Source organism: Helianthus annuus, chromosome 15 (genome assembly GCF_002127325.2).
Source record: "Helianthus annuus cultivar XRQ/B chromosome 15, HanXRQr2.0-SUNRISE, whole genome shotgun sequence".
Lineage (NCBI taxonomy): Eukaryota > Viridiplantae > Streptophyta > Magnoliopsida > Asterales > Asteraceae > Helianthus > Helianthus annuus.
This window is the reverse complement of record NC_035447.2, coordinates 77071790-77088541: the sequence shown is the minus strand read 5'-3', so window position 1 is coordinate 77088541 and position 16752 is coordinate 77071790. Positions and strand designations below refer to the sequence as shown.

The 16752-nt window shown below is 36.3% G+C and overlaps 1 long non-coding RNA gene across 9 annotated transcripts; it reads left to right on the top strand.

Moving 5' to 3' along the window:
* Positions 1-11612: 11612 nt before the first annotated feature.
* On the top strand, positions 11613-14587 carry LOC110911961. Of its 9 annotated transcripts, none has more exons than XR_004881099.1 (6): positions 11613-11767; positions 11907-12335; positions 12944-13843; positions 13930-14014; positions 14112-14170; positions 14389-14587. It is a non-coding gene; the product is annotated as an uncharacterized LOC110911961 (long non-coding RNA). The 9 variants fall into 9 exon arrangements; XR_004881102.1 differs by having other exon boundaries at positions 11878-12335; XR_004881106.1 differs by having other exon boundaries at positions 11613-11962; positions 12198-12335.
* Positions 14588-16752: the final 2165 nt, after the last annotated feature.

The following is a 16752-nucleotide window of genomic DNA, read 5'->3' as shown; positions in this document are numbered from 1 at the left end:
TCTACCCAACCATAAGTTTCTTCAAAGATTAAAACTTTTCAACAATTCAGAAACTATGTTGATAAGCTATAATAATGATTTTACATTCAGAATTGATTACTAGCTCTTTTCAAACAAAAATTTAACATCATCACATACACTTTTCCCAAATCAGTTCTTCAAGTTTAGCACTTTGAATTTCGAAAATCAGTATCTCAACACCAGTTATCGAAAATCTTTTTGATTTTTCAAAATTTTATGCTAAAACACACCAAGAATCTTTTTGGATTTTCTGAATAAAAGTAAATGCAGACACGAAATATTTACAGACAATATTTTTGTGAGTTTGTGCAAGAGGATCATATCAGTTATGAAACATATCACTAACACTGTTAAGCTTTAAACATTTTAAGCTCTAAACAATTTACCTAGATTGTCAATATGTTTGTCTACTTAAATTTTCACACAGATTTCAATTGATTCGAGATACGATATTAATGTTTTAGAAACTAAAACTTAATTGTGTATCACTCCACTTGAATATACTCCCGTATCCAGATCCCAAGTATTCAGTCTTACAGGTGAGTATACCACAGCTGATATCTGTAAAGGGGTAATGTGCGAGGGCCGTGAGAGCTCAGGTCGATACTTCCGTATACGCAGAGAGATGACGGCTTCGACTTTAGGTGGGTCCCCTTTAGAGGATCTTTTATTACAACAGCAAAGATTATCAATTTTATTGTTTAATCAGATTGCTGAGGGCGAGCTTGTATTTCAAAGCTTTTTGAAGAAGGTATTATTCGGGGACTAGGTCAGTATTTCCATACAGCAGAAGTCCCGGAATAATACCCCAGATATCACTGAGTATAAAGACCTAGTATCTCAGAATATGGGACCTTTCAAACAAGATTTCGGGGGTTACTCATATATTCAAGAATAGTTACCCACGAATTAAGCAAGTTCGAATTTAGGTTTATATCTCGTTTCAATTTACTAAATGTGCGAAAATCTACTGACACATCCATAGTAAGATTGTTTATCACTTTTAGCTTTACAATTCTTTAGCATGTTGTGATAGTCCACTGATGTACTATCATTTCCTCTTTTATGCAACAAAAACTCATTTTTCAGTTTTATCATGTTTTTGTCTTTTTCAAATTTTCTGATGTTTTTGGATTTTCTAAAATTTTCTTACTCCCCATAAAATTCAAATACATCTAGTAAAAATTGAAAACAAAACTGTACAGAACATGACAACTGAAATCAAAACACTTCAATTCTCCATCCGTTTGGCTTAAACAATCAGAACTCCCCCTCACAACAAACTATTTTCCCATAATGATTTCAAAACACTTAAGTTTGTTTTAATCAGAATGGTTTTTCCGGAAAATAAGTTTAGTTGTTTTTTCCTTTTGTAAAATTGGGGTTCAAATCATCATATTGTTTACCAAATTTATGAATGATAGTTAATTCAAGTTCAATTTAATGACCTTGATTTAACCACTTGTAAGATCAACTGGTTCTCATTCTGAACCACTTATAACAACCACAAACATACTTCCACTTGCAGATTTAGCAATTAAGCTTTTCAAACCTGTTTTTCAACCAATTACCATCTTTTGGTTGAATTCTCAAGGTGCCGATTCCTACTCCTCGCTTACAAACCTGGGAGTTCCAGCAAGTCCTGCAAAACCTCAAACACAGATTAAGAAGGATGCCGATTCATGATCCTCGATACCAACTTGGGATCTCCGGCAAGTCAGGTTTTTATTCTTTGAAAAATATATCCACCCAAGCCTGACCTTCCTTGGGTGTAACAACATCTTCTTTATCTTTAACTTCAACAGGCTTGTAAACACGTCCTTTGGAAGCATAAAAATCTTTGATGCTTTTGGCCTTACCGTTGACCATTTGTCCAAAGATACGTTTCACATTTCCGTTGAAAGTTTTTTCAACATCAAATTTCTTCTTGTCAGAATAAAATTGATTTGAAATTTCAACTTTTCCGATTTTGGAATTGTAATTTTTAGCATTCAGTGGCGGAAAATTCACATCGTCCACTATCGGAACTTTCTTTTCAACCTTTTTCTCAACACGTGGCTCCTCTGATTTTTTGGAATCAGATTCGTCACCAGAACTATTACCTGAACCTTTCACAACCCATTTTTGATTTAGCATATTATCTTTCCTTATTGAAGCACTCTTTGAACATTCTCCTTTTTCAAAAGTTGAATTTTCAAAGCCAGTAAACTTCCGGGTTGACAGTTCAGTCTTTTCAACAACTTTTTCTTTCATTTTCCCAGAGACTTCCTGTTTTGGCTTGAATGTCTTCGGACAATCCTTTGCCACATGACCAGCAATTTTGCATTGAAAACAAGTTCTCTTTTCAATTTTCTTTGGAACTTCATTCTTTTTTAGTTCTTCTTGCTTCTTGGCAAGGAATTCCTGATTTGTCTGTCTTCTGAATGATTGTTCTTTTTCAGCTTCTGACGTTTTCCCTGAAACAAACATAGTTTTTGGTTTATACATTTTTTCATTTTTATAGTTTTTCGGTGGGACAAAACCAAGACCTTTCTTTTTGAAATTACGATTATGGTTTGGTTTCTTTTGGAAACTATAACCACAATTGTAACCCATTTTCTTGTTGATTCTCTATTGATCTCTTGAAGTGTATTGTTTGGGTTTTCCATTAAGATTTAAATCTTTTATTTCAGAAATATTAATTTCTGTTATTTTGAAAACCTTTTGAATCATTTCAAGTCTGACACTTCTTATTGGAAAATTTTCATCTGAATATAATTTGTCAGAACCTTTCAAAGTATATGCCACTTTGACTGATTCATCATTCAAATTAGATTTTGAAAGTAAAAACTCTTTATCATAAACTCGTTTGTCCTTATTGAATGTTGGCTTTGACACATTTGACCCAGACTTTGACTCGGGTTTGGACTCCGGTTTTGACACCTCACTGTCATCTTTTTCTAACACCTAATCGATCACACTTTTTATCAACTTTGACTCATGATCAGTGTCTGATGACGTACACGTGATATCAATACTTTCTGGCAAATTATCCGACGGCCCAGACTCCCATTGTAAATTGATTGCTTTATTGACTCTTTCAGAATTTGGATTTCGAGGTGAATATCCATTTTCGACCGGGGGCGGACATCTGTTATAGACCAGACTTGATTTCTTACCAGAAGTTTTCATTTTTCCTTCATCTTTTGTCACAGATTTCTCTTTTTCAGACGTCTTCACTTTCTCAAACGTCTTCAAATTCTCCACGACTGGATAAATCCTGTCAACAACAAAAGAAGAACATGAGTAGCTATCTAATAACTTTTTAACTTTCTCAGTTTCTATCTTTTGCGTTGCTAACTCCAACTCTAGATCTGCACACTTCTTAATATGAAAGTTCGCATCATCAAGCTGTCTAAGGTACGCAATCTTCAGTGTATTCATTGCCTCAACTTGTTCGCCACTCGAATCTGTATCTTGTTGATCTCTCTGTTCATCGTATCATACGATTCTTTCAACTTGTGAATATTGTGCAACAACTCATTGTTTTGTTTGACTAACGAATCACAGTTCATGCACTTTTCAGAAACTTCAACTTGTTCTGCATCAATTTTCACTTCAAATTCAGGAACCTCGTTGACGGTCCTGTATGGTTGTAAGAATTCAGCTCTTCTCCTTCTCTCAGCTTTAGCTTCAGCTTTTAATCGCTCTTCCTCTTCTTCCTCTTCTTTGTTCTTCCTTCGTCTTTCTTCAGCAGCTTCCATGACTTTTCTGCACCTTTCTGCACATTTCAAATCATAAGCATTAGCAAAGAAAGCATAAGAAGTGTTTTTGGACATCTCTTTGGCCATGAGATCTTGATCCGGACAAAAATCATCCCAGGTAAAACCTTCAGCCAACTTCTCATCATCTTGTTCAGCCCAACACACTTTGCTTTCTTTCGGAAGATACTTTTCCCAGGTAAAATTATCATATTTTCCCTGACTAACAAAACATGCCTTTTTATCAACCACATCTCTCCCATGAGCAGTTTGTGCCTGTTGCTGTGCTGGTGGTGTGATTTGATGATAAATGGCCTTCTTGTGATAGTCGTTGTTTCCGAAAGGATTCTGGGCACCGGTAGCTTCACGGTTTTTGCACTCCCTCTTGAAATGCCCCTTCTCCCTGCAACGAAAACACGTAACTTTAGATTTATCAAAACCCAAAGCTGAAACGTTTGCATCACGAAAATCATCACGGCCTGTAATTTGTTTAAACTTTTCAGCACGTCTCATCACACTCGCCATACACCATTTGATATCCATCAATTCCATTTCTTCAGCATCGATTTGATCGTAATCCTCTTTCGTGAGCATTGGATTTCCGATCTTTCCTGCAACAAAACAACTATAGGACTCTAAAATCATCCCTAACAAAGACATTTGATTTTTTGCAATTTCTTCAGTGTAGTCTTGATCATTTTCAAGGCTTAACACAATGTTACACTGAAGTTTTCTACCATTCTTAGTTACAGAGATGTTAGGATCGTATGATGAAAATCTTGTGCTGTTTGATCCTTGAGATGCCTTCTTCTCAGGAGAATCCTTAACACTGTAAGCAGTCTCGATCTTTGGAGAATACTTTGTAGAATCAGTAGCACCACTCTTGTAGTACAAGCTGATATCCTGTTCTCCATCATAGTTCTTCATCCTAGCGATCTTCCTCTGCTCCATCTCCTGAGCTTCCAGATGCTTGATAAAATCTCCCAGTGTCATTTTCTTATAATCTGTTTTGTTTGACCGCAACATCATCAGAAATGTTCCCCATGTTTCATATTGTAGCGCATCTGCAAGTTTTTCAATCAATTCATCAGTATCTTTCTTAACACCAAGTTTCGTCATATTTCTCACCAAGTTACAATATTTATCAATTATTTGCTTGGTGCTTTCATTTTTCAATCCTCGAAATAAATCAAATTCCTTTTTCATGAGAGACATCTTATTCCTGAGCATATCGTCACTTCCAGTAAACTTTGCTTCCAACTCTGTCCAAATCGAATGGGCAGTTCCATCATGTTGAAGCAGTATCAAAATATCTTCTTTTATCGCTTGCTGAAGCAGACTCACCATCAATTTTTCATCTCGATATTTCTTTTTATCTGCAGTACTCATCTCTCTAAGTGTTAACGGAGTACCATTCACAACATCGTTCTTTGTGGGCTTGACATATGGCTCTTCAGTGTGTTCCCACGCATCTAGATGATAAGCCTCGACCCAATTTCCAAACCGTTCAGACCACACGTTATAGTCATCAATATCCATGAGTTTGGGTGGTTTCTGAGATGTTCCGGTTTCATTTTCAATCAAAGCACTTTGAGTCACTGACATTGGTGCTGCAAAAGCGTTATAAAATTCAGTATCCATTGTTCAAATGTCCAAATATCACAAAAATTTCAAAACTTATGCAAACTGGTCAAATAAGCGAATCGTCACAAAAACGAATCAACAACTGTTCCAAAAGCGAACCAACAAGTGTCTTATAAGCGAACCACAATGTTGTCTCTTGGAGCGAACCAGATGAGCGAACCAACAATTAACTGATGAGCGGACCAAAAGAGCGAATCTCGTGATTATTTCGAGCGAACCTAAACCAAAATTGTTCCTTGGAGCGAATCTAACAGGTATTTTGGAGCGGACCTGTTTGATGACGTCACTATTTGTACGAGTACTTTCGAGCGAAACCCCTAAAAATCCACTTTCTAGATCGATTTTAAATCTGAAAACTTTAAGGATTTATTAGTTCATGATTTCGAGTGCACTGTGTGATTTTGAGCTGGTTTTACCGTGAAAAATTTTGAAAAAGTGAAGAAAGTGTAGAAAAAACAGAAGAAATACAGCTAAAATGGCAAGAACTCCTCCTCCTGAGCTCTGATACCAATTGTAGGATCGCGTTCGGCCCTAAATGAGTCGATCAGAGAAGTTCCTACCAAATCAAGAGGCGGAAACTAATGATTTGGTGCTATTCAAGCTAAATTCACTTTAATCTTGCTGTTTTATTGATCAACTGTTCGATTACACGTACAGACAGCACTTCGGCAGCACTTCGTTGCTCACCGGAACAATCACCCTTAACAGATTCGCTCAAACACACCCTATATATAGACTTTTGGGTTCGCTTATACGTACATGTACGTATAAGCGGACCTACAACTTGACACATGGGCGAACCTGATCTATTACATGACACAAAAGCGAACCTAGAACATGTATACATAAGCGAACCTATACAAATCACTATTTCTAGATTTCCGTGTCATTTCCGATCTGTCTAACTCTAAGACTCGATGAAAGATGTAGTCGACAGACGTAAGTGCACCAACACCCGCCATCCAATACTAGTGGGTATTGAAGGAGGTTCTACTAAGCTTGACCTAGGTCCTTGCAGGATCTCTACACTGAAAAAGGCAAGACTCTTACCAAACCATTCCCTTAACCCCGACCAGGTAGCCAACATATCTCCATATAGACCGTGGAGATATGAATGGTGTAAATCTTTTATTTTGTATAGACAGTAAAATAACGCCAAGACACCACGGACAAATGATAAGGAAGATTCACCTTCAACATAAGAAACTAGTTACTAAAGTCATTAATACATAACCAAATAAAAAGTGCGAAAAGATTAAAAATAAAAAGTATTACACTAAATGCTTGTCTTCACCAAGTGATGTAAGAGACTTAGGCAAACACGGCCTTTGATTGTTAAGAACTGTTACTATCAATCTTGGATCCCGAGCTACTACACACACTCTATGATGGATGATGGATGATGGTGGTGGATGTGGGTTGTGATGGTGGTGGTGGGTGGGTGAAGTGTGAGAGAGGTGGTTTGCCAAGGGAGAGTTGCAAGTGAGCCAAGCACCCCTATTTATAGCCTGCACAGAACCTCGGACACGGCCCCGTGTCCATTGGGCACGGCCCCGTGTCCATCCATCTTCTTTTTCTTCATTAAATGCAGTTTGTCTGCATTAGTTGACCACGCCCCCGTGTCTGCTGGGCACGCCCCCACGTCTACTGGGCACGACCCCGTGTGCAGAAGCGTATCTATACTATCAAGATTTGCTTGGATTCTGCGAATCTTAGCGTTGACCACGGCCCCGTGTCTGCTGGACACGCCCCCGTGTTGGGTGATAGAAGCTTCTACAACTTTGTCTTTTCTGCAGATACTTGGGCACGCCCCCGTGCTCATTGAGCACGGGGCGTGCTCAGCCTTCTGTTCTCTTGTTTTTGCTTGGGAAGATGCTGTCGAGGGGTCGGGCATGCCACGTTTATTCCTTTTCTTGTATTATTGTTAGATTTGGCTGCATTTTTGCTTCTTTTGTTCATTTGAGCTCATTTAATCCTGAAAATACAAAAGGAAGACAAAAGCACACATTTTCCAACATTAGTACTAAAAAAGGGTTAGTTTTATGCCACATTTGAAATAATTTATATGTTACATTTTACACACATCAGAAGTAAATGTATTTAGAGGGTTTGGGGTTGATGTTGAAAGATAGTGTTTAGATTTGATTATGTTGCTTGATATCATAATAATCAAATAATCAACTATTTGAGTGTTTGGAAAATATATATTTAAAAATATAAACAAGTGAAAATCTTTTTTTAAACGCAAATAATCATTTTTTGTAAAACTGTGTTTTGTTGTAGTAGGGGGGGCTGCTTTTGAAAACTGCGTTTTGTAACTTTCTAAACGCAAATAATCAATTTTTTAATTTTTTTACCCAAACACTCAAAACTGATTATTTACGATTTCAAAAGTCAATAATCTAAAAATCTCCATCAAAACTCAACCCCAAACATCCTCTTAGGTTAGAATAAAGTGTTTAATACACTTCTTCTTACATATAAAGATTTTTTTGAAAAAAGAATTTCCATGTTCACAATAAATTTTGGGCTCAAATCATATAGACGACAAGGTTTAAAAAAATTATTATTCGAAAAAACAAAATGCATGATGTAGCTTTTTTGAAAGGCAGCAAATATTATTTAATTAAAAAAACACATAAGCAAGCATCTAAATATGTTAGGTATTGTACATGAAAAAGAAAAAAGACATCCAAACTGATACAGGAACTACCAATTCATACTAAATTCTCTCCATTGTTTCCATTCCATTTTAACAGTAGCTGCCCTTGAACTGATCAACAGATACGATAGAGCCTTAATGTCACCAATTATCTTAAAAACCTAACTCACCTTGTTGCTGAAAATTGACTCGTTCTGAGATATCCAAAGAGACCAACATACAACTGCCAAAATCACATACACTGGCTTCTTTTTTTTCCCAGCCATTTGCAAATTCTTAACGAACTCGAGCAAATTCTACGATACTCAGGAGGTAACTCGGAAACGGGATCTTTATCCATGTTGAAACTGCAAGCCAAACCTATTGAGCGAAGTCGCATGTGATGAGTAGATGATCTGTCATTTTAAACCCCCATGACACATGACACAATCATCTGATGGGAGTTGCACCCTTCACTTAATCAATGCCTCTCTCATGGGTATTCTATCTAAAGCAGCGCTCCACAAGAAGCAATTAATTTTTTTTGGAACCTAGTTCACCCACATCAGTGCTTTAGTTTCTAGAATGATAGGAATACTATCCAGACGTCTACACTTGTCTGATCTTCTGGTTAGCAAGCAGCCTTAAGCAATCCTCCCATTCAGCAGTAGCAGAGGAGTTGGGCAGCCTACTACTACTACCCCAAGTCCACGAGATGTTCCCTGCACCTACATAATATTTCTGTTCTATTGTACATAATTTATTATGCTCTAAAGCGAACAAAGTCGGATACGCCTCTTTTAATGCTATGTTTCCAGCCCATTTATCGAGCCAGAATTTTGTCTTGACACCCCATCCAAGTTTCACCTTTAATCTGCTAGATACGTGACATGTGCAGGTGTGTATACATTTTTAGTATGTTTTTAGCTCTTTTTACTCACCAATTCAAGTTTCAAATTTATAAAACACGATATTCTACTATCACTCTACACACACGTTAGGGCAAGTGCACCCATCGCGGACGTAGTATAGTGATGGCAAGATATCGAGATCATCCAAGGACACAAGAGCTTTTAGTACCGGCTTATCGTCAACGTCTATCGAACCAAACTTTGAGAAAAGATTTTTAAACTAATTTAAAGATAAAAACAGAAAATAAAATAAAATGAAAACAAATAGACAGAAAAGAATCACTTGGTTCCGACTTATCTTTCATGTACCCTTTTGATGATTTCCTCACTTTGGGCATTTTAAGAGATTATTTTAGTTATAGTAGTAGGCCCCTCTTGTGAAGGCGACGTTACCCTCAACCTAGTGGTTTGAGTCAGCAAGGATACAATCCCACTAGGTCGGAATATTGAAAGATAATTAACAAAGTTATTAATGTAAAATGTGGTGGGCCCCCTTCTAGGAAGCGGTCACCCTCATCTCGTTGGTCTTAGTTAGCAGGGATACAGTCTTCGCGGGGTTGGTTTAAAGTTTTAATAGTAGTTTATAGATAAGGGATTCAAGCGATTTCTTACTCTCAGTCGGGCCAGTCATTCCCGGCCAATCCATGGAGTAGTACTAAGGTTGAACCAGGTTCTCGGAAGATCTATACACTGAACGAGACATAGAATTACCCAATCACCCTTCTAACCCCCTTCTAAGTAGTTAACGTGCTTTATATAGACCGTAAAGACACGAATATGTGAATCAATGACATATGAAGAGTGGTTAAATAAATTCGCCTTCAATATAAAAACTAGTTATTAAAGTCATTAACAGATACCCAATTAAAAAGTTGCCAAAGATTGGAAATCATAAAATAAAATACATAAAAGATATGTCATCACCAAGTGATGTAAGAATTTAGCCAAGCATGGCCTTTGTTTGACAAATATTCTTACTATCAATCTTGGATCCCGAGACTACACACACTCTAAAAGATGGAAAATGGATAATGGTGGTGGATGATGGTGTTGTAGTGGTGGCAAGTGAGAGAGAAGTGGTTTGCCAAGGGATGGTTTGGAATGGAACCAAGCACATCTATTTATAGCTGAAATCAGAAGCTCCACTACGGCCCGTGCCCGCCTGGCACGGCCCCGTGGTCATTTCTCTCTCGCTTCCTCATTAACTGCTTGTCAGTTCTTGTACTAACACGGCCCTGTGTGTCAACGACATGGCTCGTGGCCAAAGTACTTGTTGTACTATCGCAGATTCTGAAAATCTTTGAGTTAACCACACCCTGTGTTGGCTTAGCACGGCCACGTGTTGGCTGCCAGTTTTGTCCTTTGTTGTTGTCTTTTCTTCTGCACAGCATCCACCTTTGAACATGGCATGTGTCTGGTTGACACGGCCCCGTGTCAAGTCTCTGTTCTTTCTATTTTATGGTTTGGATGTGAATTGGGGCTTGGCGAGTTGCGTCAATTCCTTCTTTTTTGTATTTATGTTGGTTTTTGCTGTCTTTTTGCTCCTTTTGCACATTTAAGCTCTTTTGACCCTGAAAATTAAAATGGATCAGAAACACAAGCTTTTTCCAACATTAGTACTAAAAAATGGTTTCTTTTACGCCGTATTTGATACAATTTATATGTTGTATTTTAAGCACATCAATACGTCTATCCGTTGGTTCATCAAAGCCCTGCCGATATTGACAATATTCTTCCAACCCCTTCCCTCGATAGAGCTCTTTAGGGGTATGGCAAAGCAGTTGGTTCGTCCACCACTGCCATAACTTTTCCAATATAATTATATTAAACCTATGGTGATTTTTGGTTTTTTACGTTCTTGCAATATGACCCTTTTTGGGAGGTTTTGAATGTATTCAAAATGCATTGTGTAATTTATCTCTCACTACAAAAAAAAGTCCATTTAGTGGCACACGCTTCTAGTGGCATTTAGCTTTTGTGCCACTTATTTAGGTTTTAATGGCACTTTACGTGTGCCGCATTTACTTAGCACACGTTTTTAGTGGCATTTAGTCCTTATGCCACTAATTAAGATTTTTAATGATACTTTTCATATGCCACTAAAATATTTGATAACCTTTAATGGTACTTTACGTATGCCACTATTTCCTAAGTGCTTCTAAATTCTAAAATCTTCTCTTATCCCTTCTTAAGACACTTTAATAAAATGTCTTTTGAAATATTTTCCCTCATAATATTAGTTTTTCCTCTTTACATCTCCCCCCAATATTAATTTTTCAATCACGATTCACCAAAATTTATATTTATATATAGTATAAAGTAGAATTTCTAACGTTCTTAGGCTTTAGGTGTTGTACTTTGTGTAACTATAGTGTTGTCCACTTTGTGTTGTACTATAAGACCGACCATGTGTAGTCACAAAGTCTCTTAGGGGGCGTTATGCGACAAGTGACGAAATGCGTAACATGGTGGCGTTATGAGGCTTTATATCACAAGAAGGTGTAGTCATAAAGCCCCATGCCCATCATTACTTAATTATTAATTTTCTATTGTTTTTTTCATTTAATCTTCAATTTATTTAAAAAAAAACTTTTATTAAATTAAAAAAAACATTAAAATATTTAATAAAAACTTCTATTCATATTCATAGTTCTCTACAATTCCTCTTTCACTCTTAACCTAATTCCACATTTCCACCTGCAATTCATCAGATCCTCATCAAATCATCCGATCATTTTACACTTTCTTCGATTCACGCTATCAAATCTCATGATTTCACCCGATCAAACACATCGGATTGCATGAATTCGGTGAGTACTTCTCGTACTTATCGATTCAATTTCATTCATCTAAAATTAGGTTTTTGTTTGATGTGTATATATATCGATTGTACGTAAATGCGAGTGATTTTGGATAATAGATGATTAGATAGCTATACGATGCATGCAGATGAAGAATTTGTGATTGATTGATCTCCCCCCATCACGCCGCTATGCTCCTCTCATGTACGCTTACATCAGTTACTTGGATGCAGTTTGGATAACTAGATGTTTAATAGGTTGATGTTATTAGGTTTTTGTGTTAGTTTTGTCAATTTATTGACTTTTTTCACTGGAAAATGCTTTAATATTGTATGAAATGCTTCAATAGAGATTGCAATTTTATGAATTTCAACATATGTGTTTCATATTTGATGTTCTAATTAGTTATTACTATTCTACTCACAAATCAAAATTGCAGTTCGGATTCTAATCACAAATTAAAATCCTAGTTCAGAGTTCTAATCACAAGTTTGCAGTTCTGAGTTTGAGTTCCAGGCATAGATTCACATTTTTGAATGATCGATATTTTCAAGTTGAAGAGTGAAGAACGAACTTGGTAAGTGAAATCCAGTTCTAGGGTTTGAGTTCTTGAGAATATTTATGAGCCATTGATGAATTAATTTGGGGGGTTTTTGCTAATAATTTGTTACAGATAATACTTTTTGAGTGTATATTATATTAGAAACAAATGGGTCTTTCGGTAACCAAAACCACTGCACAGGTGCCTATTTATTTCTTTGTGTTATTAAATTGGTTTTATACTATTCTTATTTTAACCCGCCACACATTTTTGAAGACTAGAGTAAAACCCGTTTGAACATGTATCAATCTATATCAAAGTACACTTTGACCCGAACCTGTTCTAACCTGAACTCGTTCTGACCCAAACCAAATGAAGTATTAGTAAATCACCATAAAATAATGATTTTATAATGAGCAAAACAGAGCAACATGTCATGAGAGAATGTGACTAAAACCATTGTATATTTACGTTATAAATATATAAGAGAATGTTTATAGCATAAAGAGATTTTTAGAAACATGATGCTTGGCATTAAACACGTGTGTTTTATGTTGTATGATCATAAAGGGATTTCTAGCATAAGAAAATGTGTTTTGCTCAACTCTACTTTTTTTTATTTTTTCCTTTGGTTTGAATCACAGATTTGGCATTGGCGATGTGATTAAACAGTGTCGCTTTACATCGGTCGTGAGGCTATAAAGGTATCCATCCATAATATTGTTATTATATATAATAATATTATACTTGTGGATCTGTTTTCCATTTAATGTTTTAAAAGCTATGGAAAGGAATTAGTGCAAAAACCACAACTGAAATCGATCTTCTTGCGGACAACTGGAAGTATATTTTCATGGGTTGAATTTGCCAGGTCTATTCAACTCAACTTCCATGTCGAAATTACCTGATATTGATAGAAATAATTTTCACCGTTTAGTTATGGTAATTTTTTTAATGTTATTTTGACACTAATGTTAAAAATACAAAAAAAAAAATGGTGAACATGAACTTGAAAGTTGTTTTGACCAAGAGGTACCGGTACTTGTACTTCAACTAAATCCTAAACGAATCTAAAGTTGGACATTAAATAGCATCTATGATTGATGAATGAACTTAGAAATTAATATTATTTGTGAGGTAATAAGTAGCTTCAGGATTGGATTTATTTGGAATATACATTTGCACTAGCTCAGAAGATCTTAGACCACTAAGGTAATCTTTATTTTTATGATTTAATTGTTTGTTTCACCCGTTTGATCAGGTTTAGATAAATACAGCCATAATTGACACTTTTATAACCAGATAGCTGGAGTTAAACCAATGTCCTGCATAAACAAACTTGTATTAGCTAATTTCATTTGTTCCAGTGTGTTAGGGTCATAAGCAAACAAAATATATATTGCAAATGGGCCTCAGATTTTACTTTGCTTTGGGATTCCAAAATGGTTGAGCTAGACTTGGCTTATTTGGTTGATTCCAATGTTTCTATCAAGCCATCTCATTTATGTAGCTCTCCTACCTAACTTACAAAGAAAACAAATAAGGTAAGAACTGAGTGCTGAATGCTAAGTTCTTTTCACAAATTTTGATCTAAATTTGTTTCTTTTTTCTTTCTTTTGGTTTCAAGCAGTCACTCCTTCAATAGCAATTAAGCCTTTGCAACCAGATCACAAGAAGCATACGGATGACGACGGATCTTGTTCAGTAGCATCCTCGTATCCATATATTTGTTTGTTCCCTTTTGCTTGGTTTTCTTTTTTTTGTTTTGCCTTTGTTTTACTTCTTAACCATACTAACTAACTGTTGCATCAGCAAGGACATGATTTTTAAGCCAGCTTCTGCATCGGCCTCAGTGTTCTACTTCTTAAGAGGTACCAACTATTGTTAGCCTATGAATGGTTCAGTCTGTTTTGGTTTTATTTTCAGTGGGTTCAATAGGTTAAGTAATAACAAAAACTAGTTAACAAAGAAATGGGTCAAAAAGTGTTCAAAGCGCACTTTAGTGAACAAATTATGTGTCGCGTTGGTTATTGAATTTTAGGTTTTTCTAATCAATACTATTACTTATTTATATGGTTGATGATGACAGGTATATATCGTGAGAAGCTTTGGAACTTTTTTGTGAAACTGAAATTCTCACCCAAAAGAACGTTTAGGCTTCTCATATAAAGATTTGGAATTTGGAATGTTACTTATTACACAATGTTTGGTTAACATTTGGAATATGTTTCGGATCTAATTTTTTATTGAAGTTATAATATGATTTCTACATTTACATTTTTATGGAACTCTGATTTTATATATTATTTATATTGTAAATAATGTGATTTTTGTGGCAAAAATGCGTGTCACTAAAAATAGTACATATATTTAATTAGAAATAGTTTTTACCGACATAAAATTTGTGCCACAAAAGTTTTTTTTATTGTGGCAGAAAAACAAGTGCCACTAAAAGCCTAAAAACTTTGTGCGGCAGATCAAAAAAGTGCCACTAAAAGGCTTTAGCGTCAGCGCTTCTAGTGTCACTTTTTTTGTGTGCCGCCCATTCTTATATAGGTCATTAGCGGCACTTTTTTGTTTTATTGCGGCACTTTCTGTATGTCACTAGATGGCATTTTTTTTGTAGTGTTTTGTAGCCAAAATTTTCAAAATGCTTATAAAAATCGAAACAAGTGTATTAGAGCTTATTTTATAGGATCGTTTATAACTTTATAATACACAAAACAGTTTTGTTAATTTAAAAGTGGAAATTATCTGTTATTTCTCTGAATAAAATGGTTTAATCCTCAAGCAACTAGATTTTAGATATTTTTGACATATTATCCGTATACAGATGCATATATGAGATATCGACGAATGAGATATCAGTGTTCAAAGTTTGGTGTTTGAAACATTGAATGCTGAAATAATTAAACTGGAATGGGACTTAATGTAGTATTTAAGTGGGGATACTCCTTCCTTATTGTTCCTTAGAAGCACACACTAGTGTACTCGCAATGAGTGCAAAGCACCCTAACTCACAGTAACACATGCACGTGCACGTGGCGTGGGCGATGGGCGCAGTGTGGCGCTTTAATGTCGTACTCTGCATTACACACGCTCGCGCCGCTTGAGAGTCGCCTTTGTATTTTTGAGAGCTTGCAAGGACAAGGTGGCGAGTCAACTATGGCGGGTGGCGCGCGTGTACATGGCGCATGGCCAGTGGCAAATGACTTGACGTGGCAGGTGGGGAATGACCAGGTGTTGTCCTGGTCAGCACACACCATATGCATGCATTCCAACACTTTCCCACTCAAGATCCTCTATCACACTCTCTCTCTATAATCCCATTTGAAACTACCAAGTGATTCCAAGGTTTTCTAGTGTGGTTAACCTTCAACAATCAAGCTCGTTGACGTGTGTCGGTTTGAGTGTATCTTTTTAGTTATTTTTAGCGCTTTTTACTCGTCGATTTCAAGTTTTAAATTTATTAAACATGATATCCTACTATCACTCTACACACACGCTTAGGGCAAGTATACCCATCGTGGACATAGTATAGTGATGGCAAGATACCGAGGTCGTCCAAGGACACAAGAGCTTTTAGTACCGGCTTATCGTCAACGTCTAATCGAACCAACTTTTGAGAAAAAGATTTTTTTAAACTAATATAAAGATAAAAACAGAAAAAAATAAAAAAAATGATAGACAAGAAAGAATCACTTGGATCCAACTTATCTTTCATGTACGCTTTTGATGATTTTCGCACTTTGGGCATTTTAAAAGATTATCTTAGTTATAGTAGTAGGCCCCTCTTCCAAGGCGACGTTACCCTCAACCTAGTGGTTTGAGTTAGCAAGGATACAATCCCATTAGGTTGGATTATTGAAAGATAATTAAGTAAGTTATTAATGCAAAATGTGGCGGACCCCCCTTCCGAGGCGGCGATCACCCTCAATCCGTTGGACTGAGTCAGCAAGGATACAGTCCTCGCGGGGTTGGTTTAATGTTTTAATAAAAGTTTAAGAATAAGGGATTCAAGCTTTTTGCACCTCTCCCATGGTGGGTAATGCCCGCTTCGACTCGTGAGGTGTTACTTGGGTTGAACCAGGTTCTCGCAGGATCTATACACTGAACGAGACATAGAATTACCCAAACCACCCTTCTAACCCCCTTCCAGGCAATTAACATGCTTTATATAGACCGTAAAGACATGAATATGTTGAATCAACAAACATATGAAGAATGATTGAGTAAATTCCCATTCAATATAAAAAACTATTTATTAACGTCATTAATACATACCCAATTTAAAAGGAGCCAAAGATTGGAAATCATAAAAGAAAATCATAAAAGAAAATTCCTCACCAAGTGATGTAAGAATTTAGCCAAGCATGCCTTTGTTTGACAAAGATTCTTACGATCAATCTTGGATCACGAGACTACACACACTCTAAAGATGGCAAAATGGATG